Source organism: Bufo bufo, chromosome 3, assembly GCF_905171765.1.
Source record: "Bufo bufo chromosome 3, aBufBuf1.1, whole genome shotgun sequence".
Classification (NCBI taxonomy): domain Eukaryota; kingdom Metazoa; phylum Chordata; class Amphibia; order Anura; family Bufonidae; genus Bufo; species Bufo bufo.
This window is the reverse complement of record NC_053391.1, coordinates 435,070,418-435,094,441: the sequence shown is the minus strand read 5'-3', so window position 1 is coordinate 435,094,441 and position 24,024 is coordinate 435,070,418. Positions and strand designations below refer to the sequence as shown.

The 24,024-nt window shown below is 43.1% G+C and overlaps 1 long non-coding RNA gene across 1 annotated transcript; it reads left to right on the top strand.

Annotated features, from left to right (window-relative positions):
- Positions 1 to 10,592: 10,592 nt before the first annotated feature.
- On the top strand, positions 10,593 to 23,546 carry LOC120993459. Its single transcript, XR_005777269.1, has 3 exons — positions 10,593 to 10,603; positions 22,291 to 22,295; positions 23,371 to 23,546. It is a non-coding gene; the product is annotated as an uncharacterized LOC120993459 (long non-coding RNA).
- Positions 23,547 to 24,024: the final 478 nt, after the last annotated feature.

Below are 24,024 nucleotides of genomic sequence, written 5' to 3'. Positions count from 1 at the left end.
CCCAGCAGATATAATCATTAGAGAACCACAAACACAAAATGGCCACCAAGAGTTAATTTGTTACAGTTACTGCACTCAAACCAAAGAGTAGTGCTGAGGCCTGGTAATATGTTATAGAGATAATGGACCAAGCACCTATACAATATATAGTATACCCCGCATTAATGTAGTATAGGATACAGATATTCAGGATTAGTACACAGAGAAAATATAATATAATGAACTGCTAGGTATTCTACTTGCGTGCAGTATCTTATTCATAGATGTCTCCTGATAATTGTATGCTTTTCCTCATGCCACCAGGGTGGAAGTCCGGGTGCGTGGTGGCCCAGTGGTGGAGCGGTGATGGAAAGTCGAACGCCTAAGTTCCTTACAATTTATCACATGTTTTTGTTATTTCATGTTGGACTATCCTTCCTATAATTGATTTGGGTATTAACCCTCATACAGTCCCCTGAAGAACTGACACTTGAGACTGTGTATAGTTATTGTAGACTATTATATAGTTTTTGGATAGGCTAATCAGTATTGATTATGCCCATTCTTTTTTTATTTGGATTTTTCAAATGTGGTATAATTATTTGTGGTCCATAATAAATTACATGAGATCTTGGATGAGATGAGATCTATCTGGTGGTGGTATTCATCCCTTGTAAGGCCAATCTAGGGCCTTTAGGAGGTTTCTGACAAGGGATCGCCCCTATTAGGGCGGCCATTCCATTTTGTAGGAAGGGTCAATAGTTGGTAGGGGCAGTGATTAGGGTGAGTTATTTTCCCTTTCTGTAGTGTAAGAGCCTCTTCTACTAGCCACATTAATTTTAATTCACTAACTTTGGGGTATTTTTAGTTATTACTAATAAAGGTTATGTTTTACACTGGTGGAGGTGCATATGTGTTTATTGCTGACTTGGATCAAGGTCACTATCAGCATGGAGTTTGTATATTCTCCCAGTGTTTTTGTGGGTTTCCTTCTACACTCTAAAGACATACTGATAGGAAACTTAGATTGTGGGGACAGTGTGATCCTAATGTATGTAAAGCACTGTGGAATATGTCAGAAGTTAAGGGCACTTTCTTCTTTCTTTTTTTTTTTCTTTAAAGGGGTTTTCCGGGATTTTGATACTGATCTTCAGGATAGGTCATCAGTGTGTGATCAGCTGTTTGAGAAGGCACCGGTGCTCAGAGGCACAGTGGTATTCTCTGTGTTTACCAAGCACAGTGCCAGACATTGTTTAGTGGGTGTGCTTGGTATCACGCTCTGCTCCATTGAAGTGCTTAGGGCTGAGCTGCAATACCAAGCACAGCCCCTATACAATGTACGATGCTGTGCTTCGTAAGCCGTGAAAAGGCTGCTCCGGTCGCAGGAACACTGGTGCTTTCTAAAACAGCTGATCGACGAGGGTCCTGAGTGTCGGACTGATAGGTCATCAGTAGAGATGAGCAAATTTCACAAAAATTTTATTTGGTCGGTTCGCTGAATTTTCCAAAAAGATTTGATTCAATCCAATTTTCTTCGTAGTGAATCTCGTTAAAAAACAGCTATTTCCTGGCCGTAGAAAGCCTGTATAGTTGTGAGGAACACTGTGCCTTGCAGAAACACGCATAGAGAGTCTACTGTGGTAGTGAAACAATACTGTGAATCAGTTTGATATGCAGATGACAGGCGTCACTCTTAGAATCACTGCACACTTCATGGGGCCAGAACTGACCAAATAACTCAAGTGTCAACTCAGCCTTACAGGTCAATGTTAGCACCAGGTATAAAGAACATGCAGAAACCCAAGATCCTACTATAGCGTGAAAGAGTACATTCCTTTTAAACCGTCGTCAGCTGATTCCGCATAGATTTTTACAGAACCTGTTCTATTAAACGCTTATACAAGTAGAGTTCCCCTGACAGAGTGGAGAGGGTAACAAAATAATAGCAAAGACAGGTGCACTCTGCAGTCTTACTAAACCCTCAAACTGATTTTAAAATTGAGAGATTAGCCAACATGTCCTACAGTGTAGGACATGTCTGAGCCCGAGCACCGCGCCAAGGTTTCTCAAGTAGCTCGGGACCTAACACTCACCTACCTGGGCCATGTGGGCAATACCAGGAACCAGTGGGCAAATTACAGGAGCATGAGGCCGACTCACAAACAACTCACCAGTTACCTCCAGCATGGAACCATGCTAGCAATGGGAGGAGGGAGGAGTCTGCGAGTCCCACTCAAGACTGGTTGATATGGCCCAGGCCTCACAGGTGCACCTAAATGAAGCCTGTAGATGGAAAGCAGGCACATTTAAATTGGAGTTTATACACCTCCAGGTGCTACTTGAGAAACCTTGGCGTGGTGCTCGGGCTCAGACATGTCCTTCACCATAGGACATGTTGGCTAATCTCTCAATTTTAAAATCAGTTTGAGGGTTTAGTAAGACCGTAGAGTGCAGCTATCTTTGCTATTATTTTGTTATATTGTTATATTGATTATCACATCCACATAATTGCTATCTTGTGTAGGATGTCTATTGTGGTACTTGTGGTTCGCTGCGGGCATCCTCCACTGTATGCATTTTTGCTGGGGATCGTCATTAGCAACGGGCCACAAGTGCAGGATCTGCTCCCCTGTATATATATATATATGCACAACTGCATGTGGGTTTGAGCACCTGCTTGTTTAAAACGACACCTTTCTTTTCAGTTTGCATATATAGAGATGCCTGGAGGTGTATAAACTCCAATTTAAATGTGCCTGCTTTCCATCTACAGGCTTCATTTAGGTGCACCTGTGAGGCCTGGGCCATATCAACCAGTCTTGAGTGGGACTCGCAGACTCCTCCCTCCTCCCATTGCTAGCATGGTTACATGCTGGAGGTAACTTGTGAGTTGTTTGTGAGTCGGCCTCATGCTCCTGTAATTTGCCCACTGGCTCCTGGTATTGCCCACATGGCCCAGGTAGGTGAGTGTTAGGTCCCGAGCTACTTGAGAAACCCTTTGCCCTTCCTCTGATCCATCAGAACAATAACCACCCAAAAAACTGATCCTGTCTGTTGAGCATCTGCCTTCACTCGGTCAGCATATGGTCAATAGTCCATCAGTATTGCTAAAGCCCAAAAAAAACAGTAGTGGATCCAAAACAGAGATGACACGTGAATGGAATATTTGCATGTCTTCTGTGTTTTGTACCCACTCCTGCCTTTGGCTACCAAATCATAAGGCAATTATGATGCAAAATAGGGACTTTGTCATACAGGCCTTACAGCTGCTACATAGTACAGGATCCATTTTGTGTCTCATTTTTCCTTCCTTCTGACAGATCAGAATAAGGGTCAAATAAATGGTGATGTCATCCAGGCCTAAAAGGCAAAAAAGTGGCCCAGTCATGGAGTGGGGAGGGTGGGAACAGCATGAGGAGAACACAGAGTGGCCCAATGACAAAGTGTTGAGGTGGCAGCTGCATGGGGAGACCACAGAGTGGTGAGGTGGCAGGAGCATGAGGAGACAAAGAGTAGCCCAGTGACATAGTGGTGAGGTGGCAGCAGCATGAGAAGACCACAGAGTGCTCCAGTGACTTAATGGTGAGCTGGCAGGAACATGAGGAGACCACAGAGTGGCCCAGTGACATAGTGGTGAGGTGGGGGCAATACCAGTACCAGCTGAAGATGGTGAGGGTGGCAGCATCAGAATAGTAGCTGAAGCAGGTAGCCGGAAAAAAACAGATCTATTTTGACAAAGTTTAGGTGTGGCACCATAGGTGATCTAGTCTGATGCATCAGGCACTGGTGGGTGGAAATCCTGGCTGATCCACGCCTGATTCATCTTCACAAAGATCAGTTTCTCCACAATTTGGGTGGACAGGAAAGTTCTCCTTGGGGGTAACTAAACACCCACTCTGATGCCACACTGCTGGCCGGGCAGGAAAACTTGTCCAGGGCAAACTCGGCCAGTTTCGGCCACAAATCGAGTTTGGCTGCCCAGTAGTCCAGGGGATTTTCGATGTAGGGTGCCAGGGTGCACTCCAAGTATGCCACAACGTGCTGGTTCAGGTTTTGCTCTATGTCTTGCTGCTGATGCTGCTGGTGAGTAGTTTCTTCAGAAAACTGCTCATCAACTCTAGACTTAAGTTGCTGCTGATGGATCTGGTACTGCCCCACGAGGAGGCAGAGGCGGACATTGTTGCAGGACCAACGGCGTGAGAATGTGGAGGCAGAAGCGGAGTCACCTGGCCAAGTTGCTGGTGTGGCTGTGCAGAAACTACATTTACCCAGTGGGCCGTCAAGGACATATATTGTCCTTGACTGTAGTTACAGCTCCACACGTAGGTGCTGCCATGCACTTTGGTGGACACCGACAGGCTCACGGACTAGCAAAATTTCTGTTCAACATAGGTGTACAGAGCTGGTACTGCCTTTTTGGAAAATAAATGACTGCTTGGGACTCTCCACCTCGACTCGGCACGTGCCATCAGTTCACTTGTAAAGGGAGGGACTGCAGCACCAGCAACTTGGCCAGGAGCACATTCAGCTTCTGCGCCGTTGGATGAGTGCACGCATACTGATGTCTCTTAGCAATCGCTTCAGTGATCGATTGCTGACGAAATGACTGACGATGAGTAGGAGGATGAGGAGCAGGAGCATCAGAACCAGTACATGATGGGAAGGTCAGACAGCTCCCTTCGGCTGAGGTGGTGGAGCCTTGACTGCATAAAATTGGCTGCGTGCCACTGGGTGATGCAGCGGTTGCTGCGGCCGGCTGAACCACCACATCAGCGCCACAGTCCTCCCAGGCCACTTTATGGTGACACTAAATGTGTTGACGCAGGGTCGGGGTGCCAACATTGGCACCCTGGCCACGCTTCACCTTCTGCCCACAAATAAGGCAAATGGCCATGTTCACCTCCTCTGGCGACTTTACAAAAAATTGCCACACTGCCGAATATGGCATTTTCCCCCCAACACTCCACGCTGACTGCCAGCTACCGCTGCCTCCGTTTACCCGTGCACAGATACTTTCCGGGCACGTTTGGCTCCTGACCTCCCATTGCTGCCACCCTGCTGACTCACGACCATGCTACCACATTGCTGTCTCAGGCGCTGCCTCACACGCAAGCTGCCACCCTCTTCTCCTGTTGATGATGAAGCCCCTTCTTCACCCGGCTCCCAAGTGCGATCGGCTACATCATCATCATCCTCTACTGTCTGAACGTCACTAATGTCCCCCTTAACGGTCTCAGAGCAAGGAGCCTGACCACTCACAACACCTGCTTCCACGCGACTCTCATCATCACTATTTGCCTCCCTACCAGAGGAAGCGGCAGATGTCTCCTCCAGATTTTGGAAGGGCAGTAACTGCTGACTGTCCTCTAGTAGCTCGTCCTCGTTGAAAAGTGGAGCCGAGCCTATGGCATATAATACTTCTCGTGCTAAGGGAACAGAAAATGACAGAGGCAGGTTCAGGACAGGTGATGGCACGGGGCCTGCTCCCGGGCCATGCCAACTAAGCGTCGTGTCAGAAACACCCACCGATTCTTGGCTGGGGGTGTCTGATGTCACTTGCGACGAAGTCGAGGATCGAGTCAACCATTCAAGCACCGCTGGGTTGCTGGTCATGACACGACCGCTAGATGACACCGGGAGCTCAGGCCTCTCGCTGCGACTCCTGATGCCACCCCCCTTCTTCTGCTGCCACTTCTGCCTGTGACAGAAAATGTTTTGCCACTGCCCATTCCCTTTGCAGGGCCTGTCACTTGTCTGTCTGACATACTGTATAATAAAAGAATGAAATTAAAATGAAAATAAAAAACACCCCAAAAAAGGCTGTAGTACAATGTAACTTCACCGCAGAAGGGCAATTAAGGGCTCTTTCACACTTGCGTTGTTGGGTTCCGGCATAGAGTTCTGTCGTCGGGGCTCTATGCCGGAAGAATCCTGATCAGGATTATCCCAATGCATTCTGAATGGAGAGAAATCCGTTCAGGATGCATCAGGATGCCTTCAGTTCCGGAACGGAACGTTTTTTGGCCGGTGAAAATACCGCAGCATGCTGCGCTTTTTGCTCCGGCCAAAAATCCTGAACACTTGTCGCAAGGCCAGATCCGGAATTAATGCCCATTGAAAGGCATTAATCTGGATCCGGCCTTAAGCTAAACGTCGTTTCGGCGCATTACCGGATCCGACGTTTAGCTTTTTCTGAATGGTTACCATGGCTGCCAGGATGCTAAAGTCCTGTTTGCCATGGTAAAGTGTAGTGGGGAGCAGTATACTTACCGTCCGTGCGGCTCCCGGGGCGCTTCAGAGTGACGTCAGGGCGCCCCATGCGCATGGATGACGTGTCGCATGGATCGCGTCATCCATGCGCATGGGGCGCTCTGACGTCATTCTGAAGCGCCCCGGGAGCCGCACGGACTGTAAGTATACTGCTGCCCCGCTCCCCCGCTCCCCACTACTACTATGGCAGCCAGGACTTTAATAGCGTCCTGGCTGCCATAGTAACACTGAACGCATTTTGAAGACGGATCCGTCTTCAAATGCTTTCAGTTCACTTGCGTTGTTACGGATCCGGCGGGCACCTCTGGCAAATGGAGTGCACGACGGAACCCGGACAACGCAAGTGTGAAAGAGCCCTAAGACAGATTCTTTTTCCTATTAATACACCCCCCAAAAATAGGATAACAATCAAAAATCACTGCAGAACGGCTAATAGGACTTATGTATGTTTCCTATTAATACACCCTGTAAATGGCATTAGTACAATGTAACTTCACTGCAGAACTGCAATTAAGACGTATTCTTTTTCCTGTTAATACACCCCCAAAAAAAGGATAACAATCAAAATTCACTGCAGAACAGCTAATAGGACTTACGTATGTTTCCTATTAATACACCCCGTAAATGGCTGTAGTACAATGTAACTTCAACGCAAAATGGCAATTATGACGTATTCTTTTTCCTATTAACCCCTTAATGACCGGGCCATTTTGCACCTTTATGGCCAGGCTTATTTTTGAAAATGACATGTATCACTTTATGTGGTAATAACTTTGGAACACTTTTACTTATTGAAGCCATTCTGAGAATGTTTTCTCGTGACACATTGTACTTCATGACAGTCATAAATTTGAGTCAATGTATTTCATGTTTATTTATGAAAAAATCACAAATTTTCCAAAAGTTTTGAAAATTCACAATTTTCAAAACTTCAATTTCTCTGCTTTTAAAACAGAAAGTGATACCTCATAAAATATTTATTATTTAACATTCCCTATATGTCCACTTTATGTTGGCATTATTTTGTAAATTACATTTTATTTTTTTGGGATGTTAGAAGGCTTAGAATTTTAGAAGCAATTCTTAAAATTTTTAAGAAAATTTCCAAAGCCCACTTTTTAAGGACCAGTTCAGGTCAAAAGTCATTTTATGCGGCTTACATAGTAGAAACCCTCCATAAATTATCCCATTTCTGAAACTACACCCCTTAAGCTACTCAAAACTGATTTTACAAACTTTGTTAACTTTTTAGGTATTCCACAAAAATTAAAGGAAAATGGAGAGGAAGTTTCTAAATTTCACTTTTTTGGCAGATTTTCCATTTTAATCCATTTTTTTATTTAACACATCAAGGGTTAAATAACAGCTAAACAAAACAATATTTATTACCCTGATTCTGCGGTTTACAGAAACACCCCACATATGGTGGTAAACTGCTGTATCGCCACATGGCAGGGCGCAGGAGAAAAGGAGAACCGTATAGTTTTTGGAAGGCAGATTTTGCTGGACTGGTAAATTTTAGACACCATGTCCCCCAGATGTATCCAACAGTAGAAATAATCAAAAAGTGACCACATTTTGGAAACTACGGAATAAGGTGAGTTTTATTGGTACTATTTTTGGGTACATATGATTTTTAATTGCTCTATATTATGTTTATTGTGAGGCCAGGTAACCAAAAATTGGATGTTTTGGCACCATTTTTATTTTTATTTTTTACAACGTTCATCTGACAGGTTAGATCATGTTCTATTTTTATAGAGCAGTTTTTAACAGATGCGATAATATCAAATATGTCTACTTTATTTGTTTGGTTCAGTTTTACATAATAAATCATTTTTGAAAAAAAATTATGTTTTTGTGTCTCCATTTTCTGAACGCCATATTTATTTTTATTTTTCTGCCGATCATTTTGTGCAGGGGCTTGTTTTTTGCAGGAAGAGTTGATGTTTTTATTGGTACCATTTTTGGGTACATTTGATTTTTTGATCATTCATTATTACAATTTTTGGGGCAAGGTGGCCAAAAAATTGGTAATTTTGGCACAGTTTTTATTTATTTATTTTTACGGCGTTCACTTGAGGGGTGAGGTCGTGAGATATTGAGCAGGTCATTATGGACATGGCAATACCGAATATGTATACTTTTCTTATTTATTTAAGTATTGCACAATAATAGCATTTTTGAAACAAAAAAATGAATGTTTTACTGTCTCCATAGTCTGAGAGTCATAGCTTTTTTATTTTTTGGCAGATTGTCTTAGGTAGGGTCTAATTTTTTGCAGGTGACGGTTTGGTTTGTACTATTTTGGTGGGCATACACCCTTTTTATCGCTTGGTGTTGCACTTTTTGTGATGGTAGGTGACCCAAAAATTTCTTTTTGGCACTGTTTTTATTTTTTTATGGTTGTTTCGGACGCGGCGATACCAAACATGTTTAGGATATTTTCTTTTCTTTTTTTCATTTTTACCCAATTATAAATGTGCTTATATGAGAAAATGTTAGATTTTTTTTTACATTTTTAATTTTTTTTAACTCTTTTTTTTTTTTTTACTTTTTTGACTCTTGAAGATCCAGTGGGTCTGATGGCTCTACAATACACTGCAGTACACTGTATAGTGCACTGCAGTGTATTTTCATTCACAGTAAGCCTGATCAGGCTCCTGCTTCAGGACCCTGTCAGGCTTACATACCATGGCAAGCCTGGATGCCACATAGATCAGCGGCCCGATGGGGGATGGAGGGAGCTTCCTCCCTGTTAACCCCTTACATACAGCGGTCCTTACGGACTTCAGCATGGAAGGGGTTAAACGGCCAACATCAGTGCCAGCAGCGATTTTGGCCATTACAGTAGATTGTCAGCTGTATGTTACAGCTGACAATCTACTACCACTCAGTCATCTTGAATAATTGTGGGGGTGGGGGGTGGTCGGCCCCCTCATTATTACCTAGTCCCGCTGGGCCATCCTCAAGGGGAAAATGATCGGGGCACAGTAAACACAGCAATGCCGCCCTGATCTCCTCAACACTCACTGAGGAGATCGGAGCTGCGCTGCTGAATGCTGCAATTTGTCAGTCAAATCTGATTGACCAATTGCAGCGATCCTAAGCCAGGGACCACTGTGATTGGTCCCCTGCCGGGTGCCCGGACAGCTCAGCTGTCCGTAGAAGCTGCTTAGATGCCGGTGTCACTTGCGGTGACACTTTGATCTCATGACGTACTGTGCATGTCATGATGTGGTAACTAACACCACATCATGACGTACACAGTATATCATTAGTCACTAAGGGGTTAATACACCCCCCAAAAAAAAGTATAACAATCAAAATTAACAGCAGAACCGCTAATAGGATGTACGTATATATTTCCTATTAATACACCCTGTAAATGGCTGCAGTACAATGTAATTTCACCTCAGAACGGCAATTAAGATGTATTCTTTTTCCTATTAATACATACCCCCCAAAATATAACAATCAAAATTCACTGCAGAATTGCTAATAGAATGTATGTATATTTTGTATTAACACACCCCGTAAATGGCTGTAGTACAATGTAACTTCACCGCAGAATGGAAATTAAGACGTATTCTGTTTTCTATTAATACACCCCCCAAAAAAAGTATAACAATAAAAAATCACTGCAGAACGGCTAATAGGACGTACGTATATTTCCTATTAATACACCCTGTAAATGACTGTATCACACAGCACTTGCACTTGCTTAAATTACTGAGCTATTATTTTAGAGCAATTTGGATCCCCAGTTAGTGCAGCAAGGTATAATAGAATCGCTCCTATCACACAGGTTGTATACTCTCCTATTGCACCCTGTTCTCCTTTTATAGTGTGGATGATGCCTCCTTATTCTTTCCCTACACTATGAATAATCTTTCCCTGAACTTATAAATCGTTTTTTCAGCACAATAAAGTCTTTCCTAGCACTGTCCCTAGCGCCTGTCAAATTTCTACTTGCACTAAGTACACTGGAAAATGCCAGAATCCAAGATGGCTGAGGCTATTTATAGGGCTGTGACATCACAGGGCTGGCTGGCTTATGATTGGCTCCATGCATGGCATTGCGGTTGATCCCTTGTTCCCAGAGTTCTTTGCGCCATGTCCTAACATGTGCAGCAGCCCTTTTAGGAAAAAATGCAATTCGTTACCACGAAGCGTGAGGAAATTCGGCTTCGGTGCGAATCGAATATTTCCTAAAAATTAGAATCGAATACCACTTCACCAACTTTGTTTCGCTCATCTCTAGTTATCAGTATTAAAATCCCAGAAAACTCCTTTATTGCCTGTAATTCTGTATTCACATACAGATGCTGATCACATCCTTATGCAGATTATTGTAAAATGCTGTTTATTCTAATGAGCAGTTTATGGTACTTGTGTCTCAGTTCTGTTGGTCTTTCATCAGGACAACAGAGGAGCTATCAGAGGGGGCTTATTTAGCTGAAATCTCTGATGGAAGACCTGTTTTTAGTATTGTATATATCTACACTTCAATCAATCATAACGCCTAAAAATATTGAATTCTACAAATATAAGCTTCATGTAAGTTTTTTTTACTACTAAACTTCTTTCATAAAATCAAAATGAGTTGGATATTGACATTAGTATTTTTTCTACTGGATGAGAGCATACCAGTTGACAGATTACAGTATGGTTAAAAAATACATCAAGTTCAAACAAGGGATGAGTGGGGGTGGGAATTTTAGATGTGGGGAGTGAGACCCAGACTTCTACACATTTTTATAAGCATTAATGTTATTTAATGTTAAGAATTTATCCAAGCCTTTTCTAAAACTGTCCACTGTTTCTGCCGTGACTGTGTCCTGAGTTCATACAGAAAAGAATCCTTGACGCCTCTGGAGACTGAACTTTTTCATCTCCCGATGGAAGCAGTGCCCCCTTGTCTTTTGAGGGAATCTTAAAAGTAACAGATGAAATAACTTTACTGCATTTTCATCTACTAAAAATTCAGTGGAGGTGTGATCTGGAACAAAAATATAAACACCCAAAAAATCTGTATTTTGGTTAATTCTGATTATACACATATTTCATTCAAGGTCATAAGGTAGGGTTTTGTCAGGCCTCCCCAATATATTACAGTAACAGAGACTTTGGGGCACATAAAAATGCTGTGAATAATAGCTATGCCTTGCTGACTAAACATTGTCAAAGCCAATTATGGAGGCATAAAGCTATGAAAACAACGGGGCCGAAGTGTGCAGAATGGCAAGCCCAGGCAGTGTTTAACTAGTCCATGCAAGCAAACTGTAAAATTTGATGCACAATGACATACCATAGGCAATATTACATAAACCTGAGTTTAACAGTAAAGAGAAACTATTAAAAAAAGATGTCATAAAGGAATAACTCTAGGAAAAATCCATTATTCTGGCTCTAAATTATAAAGGATAAAAATAAAAATTAATTAAAGGTAAAAAAATAAAAAAATAAATATATATATATATAGAGAAAATAAAAAGTAGAGCAGCACTTCAGTGTGGTGAAAAAAGAAAACTGTTTATTCACCCAGTAGTGACGCGACGTTTCGGCTCCAACATGAAGCCTTTCTCAAGCAATGTAACAATGTAAACTGAACATACTTATAGTGTGAGGAAGTGACATCATCAAACATAATTAGCATTAACCCATGCCTATACAAGTGACATATAAAATACATAGTGTACACATGTGCATGTATAAATCTTGTGGACACAGTGCATAATTACAAATAGAAACGTGATACAATTGTATATCATGATTCGTTGTACAAATAGATACAAAATTCATATGTATAAAGTGCACATGTGCAATCTCCCAGATAACAACTGGTTAAAATGGGGGACTGTTACCACACATCAATCATGGGGAGTGGCCAGGTCGCATGGTTGTGGGCATGGATAGAGGCACATAACAAAGCAACTCACATATTCCCGATATAACTCCATTGCCAAAGTCAGCGTCTTAGAATTCCGGATGCGCAAGCGCCCGATAGGCGCGTCATCCGACAAACAAGCACGTACACAGCCAGGTGCACATGCGCCAAATATCTGGACGCGCTTGCGCCATCCGAAAATAAAGCACGCGCATGGCTAGATAATCGCGTCATGTCAGTGTCATAACAAAGCCTCGCGATAAGTTAGTACCTGCACAACCCCCAGTACTCCTGCACAAACCGCCATCTTGGAAAAGGTAAAGCCAGGTCAGACACGTATAATACCGCGTCATGGTCTGTGCCGAACGTTGACCAATAGGGCGTACATGCATACAGCAAACAAATCATTATTATTCAGATCTACTGTGTCGAAACGCAAATGCCGTCAGGTACCAACAGTTGACACATATACAGGGGACATCACATGGGCAAAGCCAACACCACAGCTTTCCCATATGTTATCTACCCCATTGACCTTGTAACACAATGAGGGATCTCCTCAACCATTCATACTCAGGAGACTGAAAATATATTGCACCACAGGCAATGTAAAATTGACACTGAAGTAGACATATAATAGAGTTCGGGGATTGTAGTTGGGATGATTGCACATGTCCATGCTCATCCGTCACGCAACCTCTGGCCACCCACCACAATATATCTGCGTGAAGAAAGAGAAAAAATTAATTAATATTTGTACATTTCTGTAAATAACAGAATAAAAATTACATTACTACCTAACACAGGGTAGAGCATAGAGTAGACCTAGAATGGGTCAGGGCAAGCTATCGACCAAATACCTGTCCTAAATTGAAATCCACATTGAGGCCGTGTGGTTTCATGGACTTTAGGGTATAAATCCAATAAATGTCTTTTTTCTTTAAGAGTGCAATCCTGTTGCCACCCCTCCTAGGCATTGGTACATAATCTACAATCCAGCATTTGAGATCTCTTTCCTTGTGCTTGAGATCCGTAAAGTGCTTAGAGACTGGAAGATCCAATCTTTTTTGTCGAATGCTTAAACGGTGATTCTTCAATCTGGACTTAAAGTCTGTCGATGTTTCCCCAACGTATAAAGTGTTACAAGGACAAGATAGTACATATACCACATGATCAGAAATGCATGTTAGATGAAAACGGATGGGGAAATCAACACCCGTAGATGGATGAATGAACGAGGAGGCTTTACACATGTATCTACAATTGACACATCCAAGACATGGAAAACATCCAAGTCCAGGACGTGTCAAAGTAGATTGTCTGAGGGCCTTTTTTGTCCCAACATCAGCCCGTACAATTGTTCCCTTAAACTCTTGGACTTTCTGTAGGAAAACAATGATGGAGAATCAAATTCAGGAACTCCCTTAATGGAACCAGCAAGAACGGGCCAGTGTCGTCTAATAATAAGACTGATACCAGTACTTGCCTCAGTATACGTGGACACAAATGGGATCCTAGACACCATACTTTTAGCCGATGGGTTGGACAGGATTCTCTGCCTGTCCATCCCCATTACTGTATTACGGTGTTCCTCCAATAGTTTGTGTGGATAAGTTTTTAAAACTTATGTAACATGTCATCTAAAGTGTGTCTAGATTCAAGATCGTCATAGACAATTATCTTAACCCGTAACATCTGCGAGTACGGAAGAGAACGTATCATTTTTTTAGGATGACAGCTGCTGTATAGAAGGGTTGTATTTTTATCGGTTGGTTTGACATACAATTGTGCGCAAAAAGTACCATTCGAAAACAGTACCTTAGTATCTAAAAATTGCATTTCACTGGTAGAATGTACCAATGTGAATTGTAGAGATGTATTCACACTATTGAGAAACCTGTGGAACTCAATCAGTTGTTCCTGACCAGTCCAGATGAGGAAGACGTCATCTATGTATCTCCACCACCTCAGTACATGCCTGAAGTGGCTAGATAGACGTCCTCCTCAAACACATGCATGTAGATATTAGCGAAAGTGGGGGCCATGTTGGATCCCATGGCCACACCCCGCTTTTGAATATAAAAGGTGTCTTGAAACAAAAAGTAGTTGTACTCTAACAAAATAGAAAGTAATCTAAGAACAAAGTCTATGGCCATGTCTGACAATGAAGAGGCAGACAACATTCTTCTAACAGCCTCAATCCCTCTATAGTGTTCAATAGAATTGTATAGAGATATCACATCAAAGGAGGCCAGGATCACCTCTTGAGAGTCAGGGATGTGTACCTGGTTAAACCCAACAAGGAAATCATTGGTGTCACGAATGTAGGAAGTGCCACCAGTAGCAAAACCCCGTAACAGTTTGTCTAAAAATGTGGCTGGACGGCTGAAGATAGAGTCAGAACCAGACACTATTGGTCGCGCAGGTGGGTCAACCAATGTCTTGTGAATCTTGTGTAATATATATAGTACTGGAGTTATAGGGTGAGCTACAATGAGATAATTCCTGAGCTCATCATCTATAACCCCTGATGCACATGCATCAGTCAAGCATTGTCTGATATACATCAATAGGAAGTCGCGCTCACCAGATCTTGCGGTCGTCCGGAATGCAGCAGCCCACCTGGAGCCCTAGATCCACAGAGGCTCCTGAATGTGCAATCCAATAAACCAGTGTTTCCCAACCAGTGTGCCTCCAGCTGTTGCAAAACTACAACTCCCAGCATGCCCGGAGAGCCTTTGGCTGTGCGGGCATGCTGGGAGTTGTAGTTTTGCAACAGCTGGAGGCACACTGGTTGGGAAACACTGCAATAAACAATGACGGAGGCAGCATGTCCGGTGAAAATCCTTTTATTGGGAACTGCTTACATGCAAAACATGGTTACAAAAGTTGCTATGTTTCGGCTATAGCATAGCCTTTATCAAGCACAGTGTGATCCCCAAATGATCCTGCTTATAAAGTACAAGCCACACCTCCCCAAACGGCCGTGGCCAATCACATAGTTACATATTACACTAATCTACCACAGTGTATCAAAATATGTGGACATGCGTTCACTTAAAATATATATAAATTTCCTCCCATGTGAAAAGTAAAAATCTATGAAACACATACCTCCGTGATGCACGCTTACAGAGCGTCCCCCTGCATCCAGTGCGCATGTCTGGGGAGGAGGAGACGTTCCCTCACGTGACCGACACTAATCACATGATCGCAGACTAACCCGTCCATGCGATCATCAGTGCCGCCGAGCCGCCTCCTACTCCTCCCCCAGGCTGCGCTCCATTACTAGGGACGCATAGCAAACCACCCGCCCCCACCCAGAGCCGCTGGCAGCAGACATACCCATAATTATCTTAAGGACCAGCGATCGTACATTCATTCCCAATTATGGAGGGGGGCAAGTTCCTCCATATTGTGAATCATGGAGCAGTGTTCAATGTGCAGAGCCCATGGTGATCTAAGTGAATATAGCCCTACAGGTACAAAAATTTAAAACAAGTACATATTAAAAATCACCAAACTGAGTACAGATTCATCATTACGTCCCAGGGATAACCTATACATTCCCCACATTAATCATCCCATAAGGTTGGAGTGCCTTCAGTTCAAAAATCCACTTCAGTTCCTTTCTACGTAGGATTTGATACCTATCGCCCCCACGTCTCATCTTACCAACTGAGTCAATAATCCGGAACCGTAGCTGATTGACCGAGTGTCCACGCTCGACAAAATGCTTAGCTACTGGTTTATCCACTTGTGCCCTTCTAATGTTACTCTTGTGGGAGTTAATCCGCTCACGGGCTTCCATAGTGGTCTCACCTATATAGATGAGACCACAAGGGCACGTGATCATGTAAACTACGTCACGAGATCTACATGTATAGAATTCTTTTATTTTATAGGATTTACCGCTATAGGGGTGGGCACCATATTGCCACAGTTGCAGCAGCCAAGGCAGGGATAACATCCCAACCTCCTTGGCGCCAGATACCTTTGTCCATCCCCTCGGGAATCCATGACTTCTGTCCTCACCAGTTTATCACGTAAGTTGGCGCCTCTTTTATACGCCATCATAGGAAAATTCTCAAACTCACCTATTGTAGGAACAAATTCAAAGACTCATTAATGGTGACAGCGGGGATGTGTCCTTTTTGAGTACCCCGTCTGTAGACCTGATCAAGAGAAAGTTTGAGCATGAGTCTAAGAAATTGGTCACCATGGATTTACACCTGAACACCTTAAGGGAATACTATCGCTTACAACGGATACCTAGGGGATTGAGATCCCATGTCAGACCGACTCTATTCCCGAATAATGAAGAATTCTGTAAAAAAAATTGAAATGATTAACAACAAGCATTCCTTTAAACCTATGCTGCTGAATATAGACTTCCTCGGTCAGGAGATTGAGGGAGTTAAAAAATCCATGACTGCCATAGAAACACAGATTCAGGGACTACTGAGCAATGAGGAGGCCATGGCTTTCATGGAGAAAATCAAAACCTATACACTGCGACATAAGGCAGAGGTTGAGAAAATTAAGAGGGATAAATGGCACCGTGATTTAGAGGACTATCAGGTGGGCCAGATATATAATTGGCAGCAACAGATACAGAATAGGCCACGCAGTAAGAAGGGAAAAAAATTTGACCAGAGTCGGTTTGACTTCACTACTGGCGATTCTGATTCATCAGATGAAGTGAATAAAACAGCTTTCGGGAGGATATTTATATATATTTTAAGTGAACGCATGTGCACATATTTTGATACATTGTGGTAGATTAGTGTAATATGTAACTATGTGATTGGCCACGGCCGTTTGGGGAGGTGTGGCTTGTACTTTATAAGCAGGATCATTTGGGGATCACACTGTGCTTGATAAAGGCTATGCTATAGCCGAAATGTAGTAACTTTTGTAACCACGTTTTGCATGTAAGCAGTTCCCAATAAAAGGATTTTCACCGGACATGCTGCCTCTGTCATCGTTTATTGGAATGCATTGTCTGATGACTGTGCCTATCCGAAATTTCGGATAATTATCCAAGACTCCATAAATCTCAGTGTCACAAAATTGTTGTAGCACCTCAGATACATACTTCTTAGAATCCATAACTACAACGGCACCACCCTTGTCCGCAGGCTTGAAGACAAGGGTGGCGTCGTTTCTAAGTTGTTTCAAGGCCTCAGCCTCCTCTCTGGTGAGATTGGGATACTGGAAAGTAGAATCATCATAATTGGCTTTCAAGTTATCAATGTCCAACCGTACACCTTTAATAAATGCATCAATAGCAGGCTCACTCATATCAGGGGTGAAGCCGCTCTTGATGTGTAAATCAAGACTACCCAAAGACAGTTCACTAGTTTTACCAATAGCCATGCGTGATTTACCCTTGAACCAAGCTTTCAGCTTAACAGTACGGAAAAATTAATACAAATCATTTTCAAGTCCCAACCAGTCAACATGTGTAGTAGGACAAAAGGAAAAACCTTGCGCATCTGGGATTCTAAGACGCTGACTTTGGCAATGGAGTTATATCGGGAATATGTGAGTTGCTTTGTTATGTGCCTTTATCCATGCCCACAACCATGCGATCTGGCCACTCCCCATGATGGATGAGTGGTAACAGCCCCCCATTTTAACCAGTTGTTATCTGGGTGATTGCACATGTGCACTTTATACATATGAATTTTGTATCTATTTGTACAACGAATCATGATATACAATTGTATCACGTTTCTATTTGTAATTATGCACTGTGTCCACAAGATTTATACATGCACATGTGTACACTATGTATTTTATATGTCACTTGTATAGGCATGGGCTAATGCTAATTATGTTTGATGATGTCACTTCCTCACACTATAAGTATGTTCAGTTTACATTGTTACATTTCTTGAGAAAGGCTTTATGTTGGAGCCGAAACGTCACGTTAATACTGGGTGAATAAACAGTTTTCTTTTTTTACCACACTGGAGTGCTGCTCTACTTTTTATTTTCTATTATCCAGGGACACTTTACCCATTGGAGCTTGCACCCAATTTTCCATTCCAAAAGGTTGGTGCTGCCATTCATTACATTATATATATATATATATATATATATATATATATATATACAGGGAGTGCAGAATTATTAAGCAAGTTGTATTTTTGAGGATTAATTTTATTATTGAACAACAACCATGTTCTCAATGAACCCAAAAAACTCATTAATATCAAAGCTGAATATTTTTGGAAGTAGTTTTTAGTTTGTTTTTAGTTTTAGCTATTTTAGGGGGATATCTGTGTGTGCAGGTGACTATTACTGTGCATAATTATTAGGCAACTTAACAAAAAACTAATAAATACCCATTTCAATTATTTATTTTTACCAGTGAAACCAATATAACATCTCAACATTCACAAATATACATTTCTGACATTCAAAAACAAAACAAAAACAAATCAGTGACCAATATAGCCACCGTTCTTTGCAAGGACACTCAAAAGCCTGCCATCCATGGATTCTGTCAGTGTTTTGATCTGTTCACCATCAACATTGCGTGCAGCAGCAACCACAGCCTCCCAGACACTGTTCAGAGAGGTGTACTGTTTTCCCTCCTTGTAAATCTCACATTTGATGATGGACCACAGGTTCTCAATGGGGTTCAGATCAGGTGAACAAGGAGGCCATGTCATTAGATTTTCTTCTTTTATACCTTTTCTTGCCAGCCACGCTGTGGAGTACTTGGACGCGTGTGATGGAGCATTGTCCTGCATGAAAATCATGTTTTTCTTGAAGGATGCAGACTTCTTCCTGTACCACTGCTTGGTAGGTGTCTTCCAGAAACTGGCAGTAGGACTGGGAGTTGAGCTTGACTCCATCCTCAACCCGAAAAGGCCCCACAAGCTCATCTTTGATGATACCAGCCCAAACCAGTACTCCACCTCCACCTTGCTGGCATCTGAGTCGGACTGGAGCTCTCTGCCCTTTACCAATCCAGCCACGGGCCTATCCATCTGGCCCATCAAGACTCACTCTCATTTCATCAGTCCATAAAACCTTAGAAAAATCAGTCTTGAGATATTTCTTGGCCCAGTCTTGACGTTTCAGCTTGTGTGTCAGCCTTTCTTACCTTGGACATGTCTCTGAGTATTGCACACCTTGTGCTTTTGGGCACTCCAGTGATGTTGCAGCTCTGAAATATGGCCAAACTGGTGGCAAGTGGCATCTTGGCAGCTGCACGCTTGACTTTTCTCAGTTCATGGGCAGTTATTTTGCGCCTTGGTTTTTCCACACGCTTCTTGCGACCCTGTTGACTATTTTGAATGAAACGCTTGATTGTTCGATGATCACGCTTCAGAAGCTTTGCAATTTTAAGAGTGCTGCATCCCTCTGCAAGATATCTCACTATTTTTGACTTTTCTGAGCCTGTCAAGTCCTTCTTTTGACCCATTTTGCCAAAGGAAAGGAAGTTGCCTAATAATTATGCACACCTGATATAGGGTGTTGATGTCATTAGACCACACCCCTTCTCATTACAGAAATGCACATCACCTAATATGCTTAATTGGTAGTAGGCTTTCGAGCCTATACAGCTTGGAGTAAGACAACATGCATAAAGAGGATGATGTGGTCAAAATACTCATTTGCCTAATAATTCTGCACGCAGTGTATATATATACAGTACAGACCAAAAGTTTGGACACACCTTCTCATTCAAAGAGTTTTCTTTATTTTCATGGCTATGAAAATTGTAGATTCACACTGAAGGCATCAAAACTATAAATTAACACATGTGGAATTATATACATAACAAACAAGTGTGAAACAACTGAAAATATGTCATATTCTAGGTTCTTCAAAGTAGCCACCTTTTGCTTTGATTACTGCTTTGCACACTCTTGGCATTCTCTTGATGAGCTTCAAGAGGTAGTCCCCTGAAATGGTTTTCACTTGACAGGTGTGTCCTGTCAGGTTTAATAAGTGGGATTTCTTGCCTTAGAAATGGGGTTGGGACCATCAGTTGCGTTGAGGAGAAGTCAGGTGGATACACAGCTGATAGTCCTACTGAATAGACTGTTAGAATTTGTATTATGGCAAGAAAAAAGCAGCTAAGTAAAGAAAAACGAGTGGCCATCATTACTTTAAGAAATGAAGGTCAGTCAGTCAGCCGAAAAATTGGGAAAACTTTGAAAGTAAGGGCTATTTGACCATGAAGGAGAGTGATGGGTTGCTGCGCCAGATGACCTGGCCTCCACAGTCACCGGACCTGAACCCAATCGAGATGGTTTGGGGTGAGCTGGACCGCAGAGTGAAGGCAAAAGGGCCAACAAGTGCTAAGCATCTCTGGGAACTCCTTCAAGACTGTTGGAAGACCATTTCAGGGGACTACCTCTTGAAGCTCATCAAGAGAATGCCAAGAGTGTGCAAAGCAGTAATCCAAGCAAAAGGTGGCTACTTTGAAGAACCTAGAATATGACATATTTTCAGTTGTTTCACTTTTGTTTGTTATGTATATAATTCCACATGTGTTTATTCATAGTTTTGATGCCTTCATAGTCATGAAAATAAAGAAAACTCTTTGAATGAGAAGGTGTGTCCAAACTTTTGGTCTGTACTGTATATATAGTTTTATATATATATATATATATATATATATACGCAGTTGAAAGCGGGCAGCACTCCAGACTTATGAAAAAATTGTGCAACTTTATTCACCTGTTATGGACTATTAATACAAAATGGATACTTGCTTGTTGAGGACTATGTTTAGCTAAGATGGCGGCCAGGCATTCAGCCAACACCTATAAACTAGAATCTTATTTTGTGTTTTATCATGTGTTTCTTTGTGGTTTCCGTTCAGCTCAAGCAAGCAGTTACAAAGAATAAGAAGTAACGGTATCTCCCACGAGCAAGGGGGGAGGGTGGAGGAATTTCTTCTTCTGGCCGTCAAGGTTACAGAGAAGCATAGAGTGTTTGTAGCCAATAGAAAAGATATACTTTATCTTTCACTCCCCCTCCCTGTCGTAAAACTTATGTATTGTGTGTTGTTTTACGAAATAAACTAGAGATCCTGTTTAACTCCTAGCTGTGAGTTGTCTCAGTCTGATCTCTCCGTGCACGTACATTAATTAATTAATTTGGAGCAGTACATCAACCGAACTGGCAGCTTGGCCAGAACCAGAACAATTTTGGTGCCCAAACGTGGGGCTCGAGGATTGGACCCTCTGTTCCCGTACCCCCGGAGACCAGACGAGGAGAGGCGCACTAACGGACACCGGGATCGCAACCCGTGATATGAGGTGAGAAAATTGAGTCATATTGCCTATAAAGTGTCCCCTGGTGTAGCCTCTTGGAGTTCGTCTGAGGGAGGGGTGCGGAAGCAGTCTGGGACGTCCTCGAGGGCATGAAAGTAAGAACCCCATATGTTTTTTAAAGTCTTGATGTACTGTGTTGTGCCTATAAGTTGTGAAGACCCTGTTGACAAGTATCACTGACTGAGACAATGAGTTCTCCTGTGTGCCTGTATCGGAGTTCAGCCCGGCGTCTGACTCAAATCTCCATAAAGGGGACGATCACAGATGGGTGGAGAGCGGTTCGGGGTAGCCCAGAGTGTGCTTCCGGGACTCAAAGGTCTTCACGTCCAGTGATTACTTTATACAGAGGTCTTTAGGCGGCTCCAGTAGGTGCGAGAGACGATTAGACAGTACGCAAGGGTTCTTCCTTGATGTATTGTGGTTTATTGTTTTTAATGTGCGACCCTTTGTAACGGAAACACAGACTGATACAAACCCAAAGGTCTCCTAAAGTGCCTGTGTCAATCGGTCACCCTGGTGTTGTGACCGAGAGGCGACAGAAGGGAGGAGACCGGCCAGTGTCTACCCAGAGTGTGTGGGACATTAGGCTCAACGTGTTATATCGGGTTTCTGTGTTGTCCAGAACAAGGTGAAGGATCCAGAAGATGGGAAATGAGGAAAGTGTCCCGAAGGGTTACTGTTCTCCTGAACAGTACGTGGCGGACAGGAGAGGCAAACGTTTCATAAAAGGATTAACTAAGTAGGAGAAGAGTTATAGTGTCTGTAAAGGAGGCATCCTTTGTAGTGCCACCTGGCAAGTGTTGTTAAACGAGAAAAGAGAGAAGTTAGAGGATGATAAATTGACAGACATGGTCCGTGTGTGGTTGGACTGTAGTAAACAATTTGAAAAGACGGGGGGGAGAACAAAATTTTGATGAGAAAAGACAGAGATATTTCTGTAAACCTGGTGTTGCATTGATACATGACTTGCCAACACCCTATAATGGCGCCGGGAAGAAAGCAGGTGGGTGGACCTGCAAAACATGTGGTCAACACAATCCCTCCTCCCGAAATACGTGCCTTGCCTGTGGGGCTCCCCACCCACAAAACCACACCTTGGTAACTACTCCCCGGCACGTCCCATCACTTCCCGTGTTAGCTACAGCGCCATCTTGTCCCCAGGCAACGCCCATGAACGGACCTTTAATATCATCCGGTCCGGACCCCCCCGTCACTCCTATGTCACCCTTGCCCCTTCCTACTACCTTGTACCCCATGGTTAACCCGGACGGTACATTCATGCTACCACACTCACCCGCCACCCTTACTCTTATAATGGTAGGGGGGCAACCTGATGAAGCAGAACAGGGGGATGCAGACGGTGCTGCAGAATCCACAATGGGCATACAAAATGCACCGGGTAATATGCAGACTCCTCCGCGGGGTACCCCGACAGACTACGGTGATCCACCAACTTTATCCCTGGCACCACAGTGGACTGTGCCCATGGTCGTGCGCCCATCACGACGTTCACAAGATCAAATACTGCAGGGTCAGATTACAGAGTTACAAAAGAACTTACAGAAAATTGAGCAGGGAAACCTTGAGACACTGAAAGAAGCCCTAGCACTTAACCGGCCACAGGGACCACCAAAATATGTGTCTTTCACCCCACAACAGTTATTCACCATAGTGAATTTACTGCCTGACCCTGAGACCCATCCCATGCCCTTTTTCAGGAAACTGTCCCAAGTGCATCAAACCTATGGGTGCACATGGTCGGACCTGCAAAGTATAGTGGAAAACAAGACAGGTGAATACTCCACACTGATAATGGATCAAATCCACATCCCTGAACTTAAAGGTGCTAACTTTGACCCCCGGGATCATGAGTCTGGAGAATTCTTTATAGAACAATTACAGACAAATGGACAAAAGCTAAATTAGCAGATCATTCCACCACATTGCAGGACAGCTACGGGGGATCAGTTGACCCCCACCTTTTTTCTTTTCACAGAAATGTTAGTTTCTGCTGTGTTAGTTTAAGATCCTCTTTCTGATAAGAAACTGTCTTGCTTCTTGGTCTTTGTGGTTTTCACTCAAATTATGTGACACCCACGGCTGCTGGATGTCTGACAATAAAATTCTGCACTGATTCATATGAGCAAGGGGATTCGCTGCAAACCATTTTGCACCTCATCCCCGATACTCTCTGGGCCAGAGGACCCCAGGATATCGGATGCCTCAATGTCCCACTAGTCACTGTGACCCTGAAGGATCCCAAGGTTCTGCCATACAAAGCGCAATATCCGCTTTCTATCTCACAACAGGATGCTATTACCCTCCAGGTGCAGGCCCTCCTGCAGAATGGGGCAATCAAGATCACTACTTCTCCCTGTAACTCACCCCTTTACCCAGTACGGAAGAAAAGGGAGAAAGGACAGCCTCCAACGTACCGCATGGTGCAGGACCTCCGAGCTGTCAATGAGGCTACTGTTCTTGAGATACCTATTGTCCCCAATCCGCACACACTCCTTGCTGGCATTCCACCCACTGCCACTACTTTCACTGTCATTGATCTGGCCAATGCATTCTTTTCTG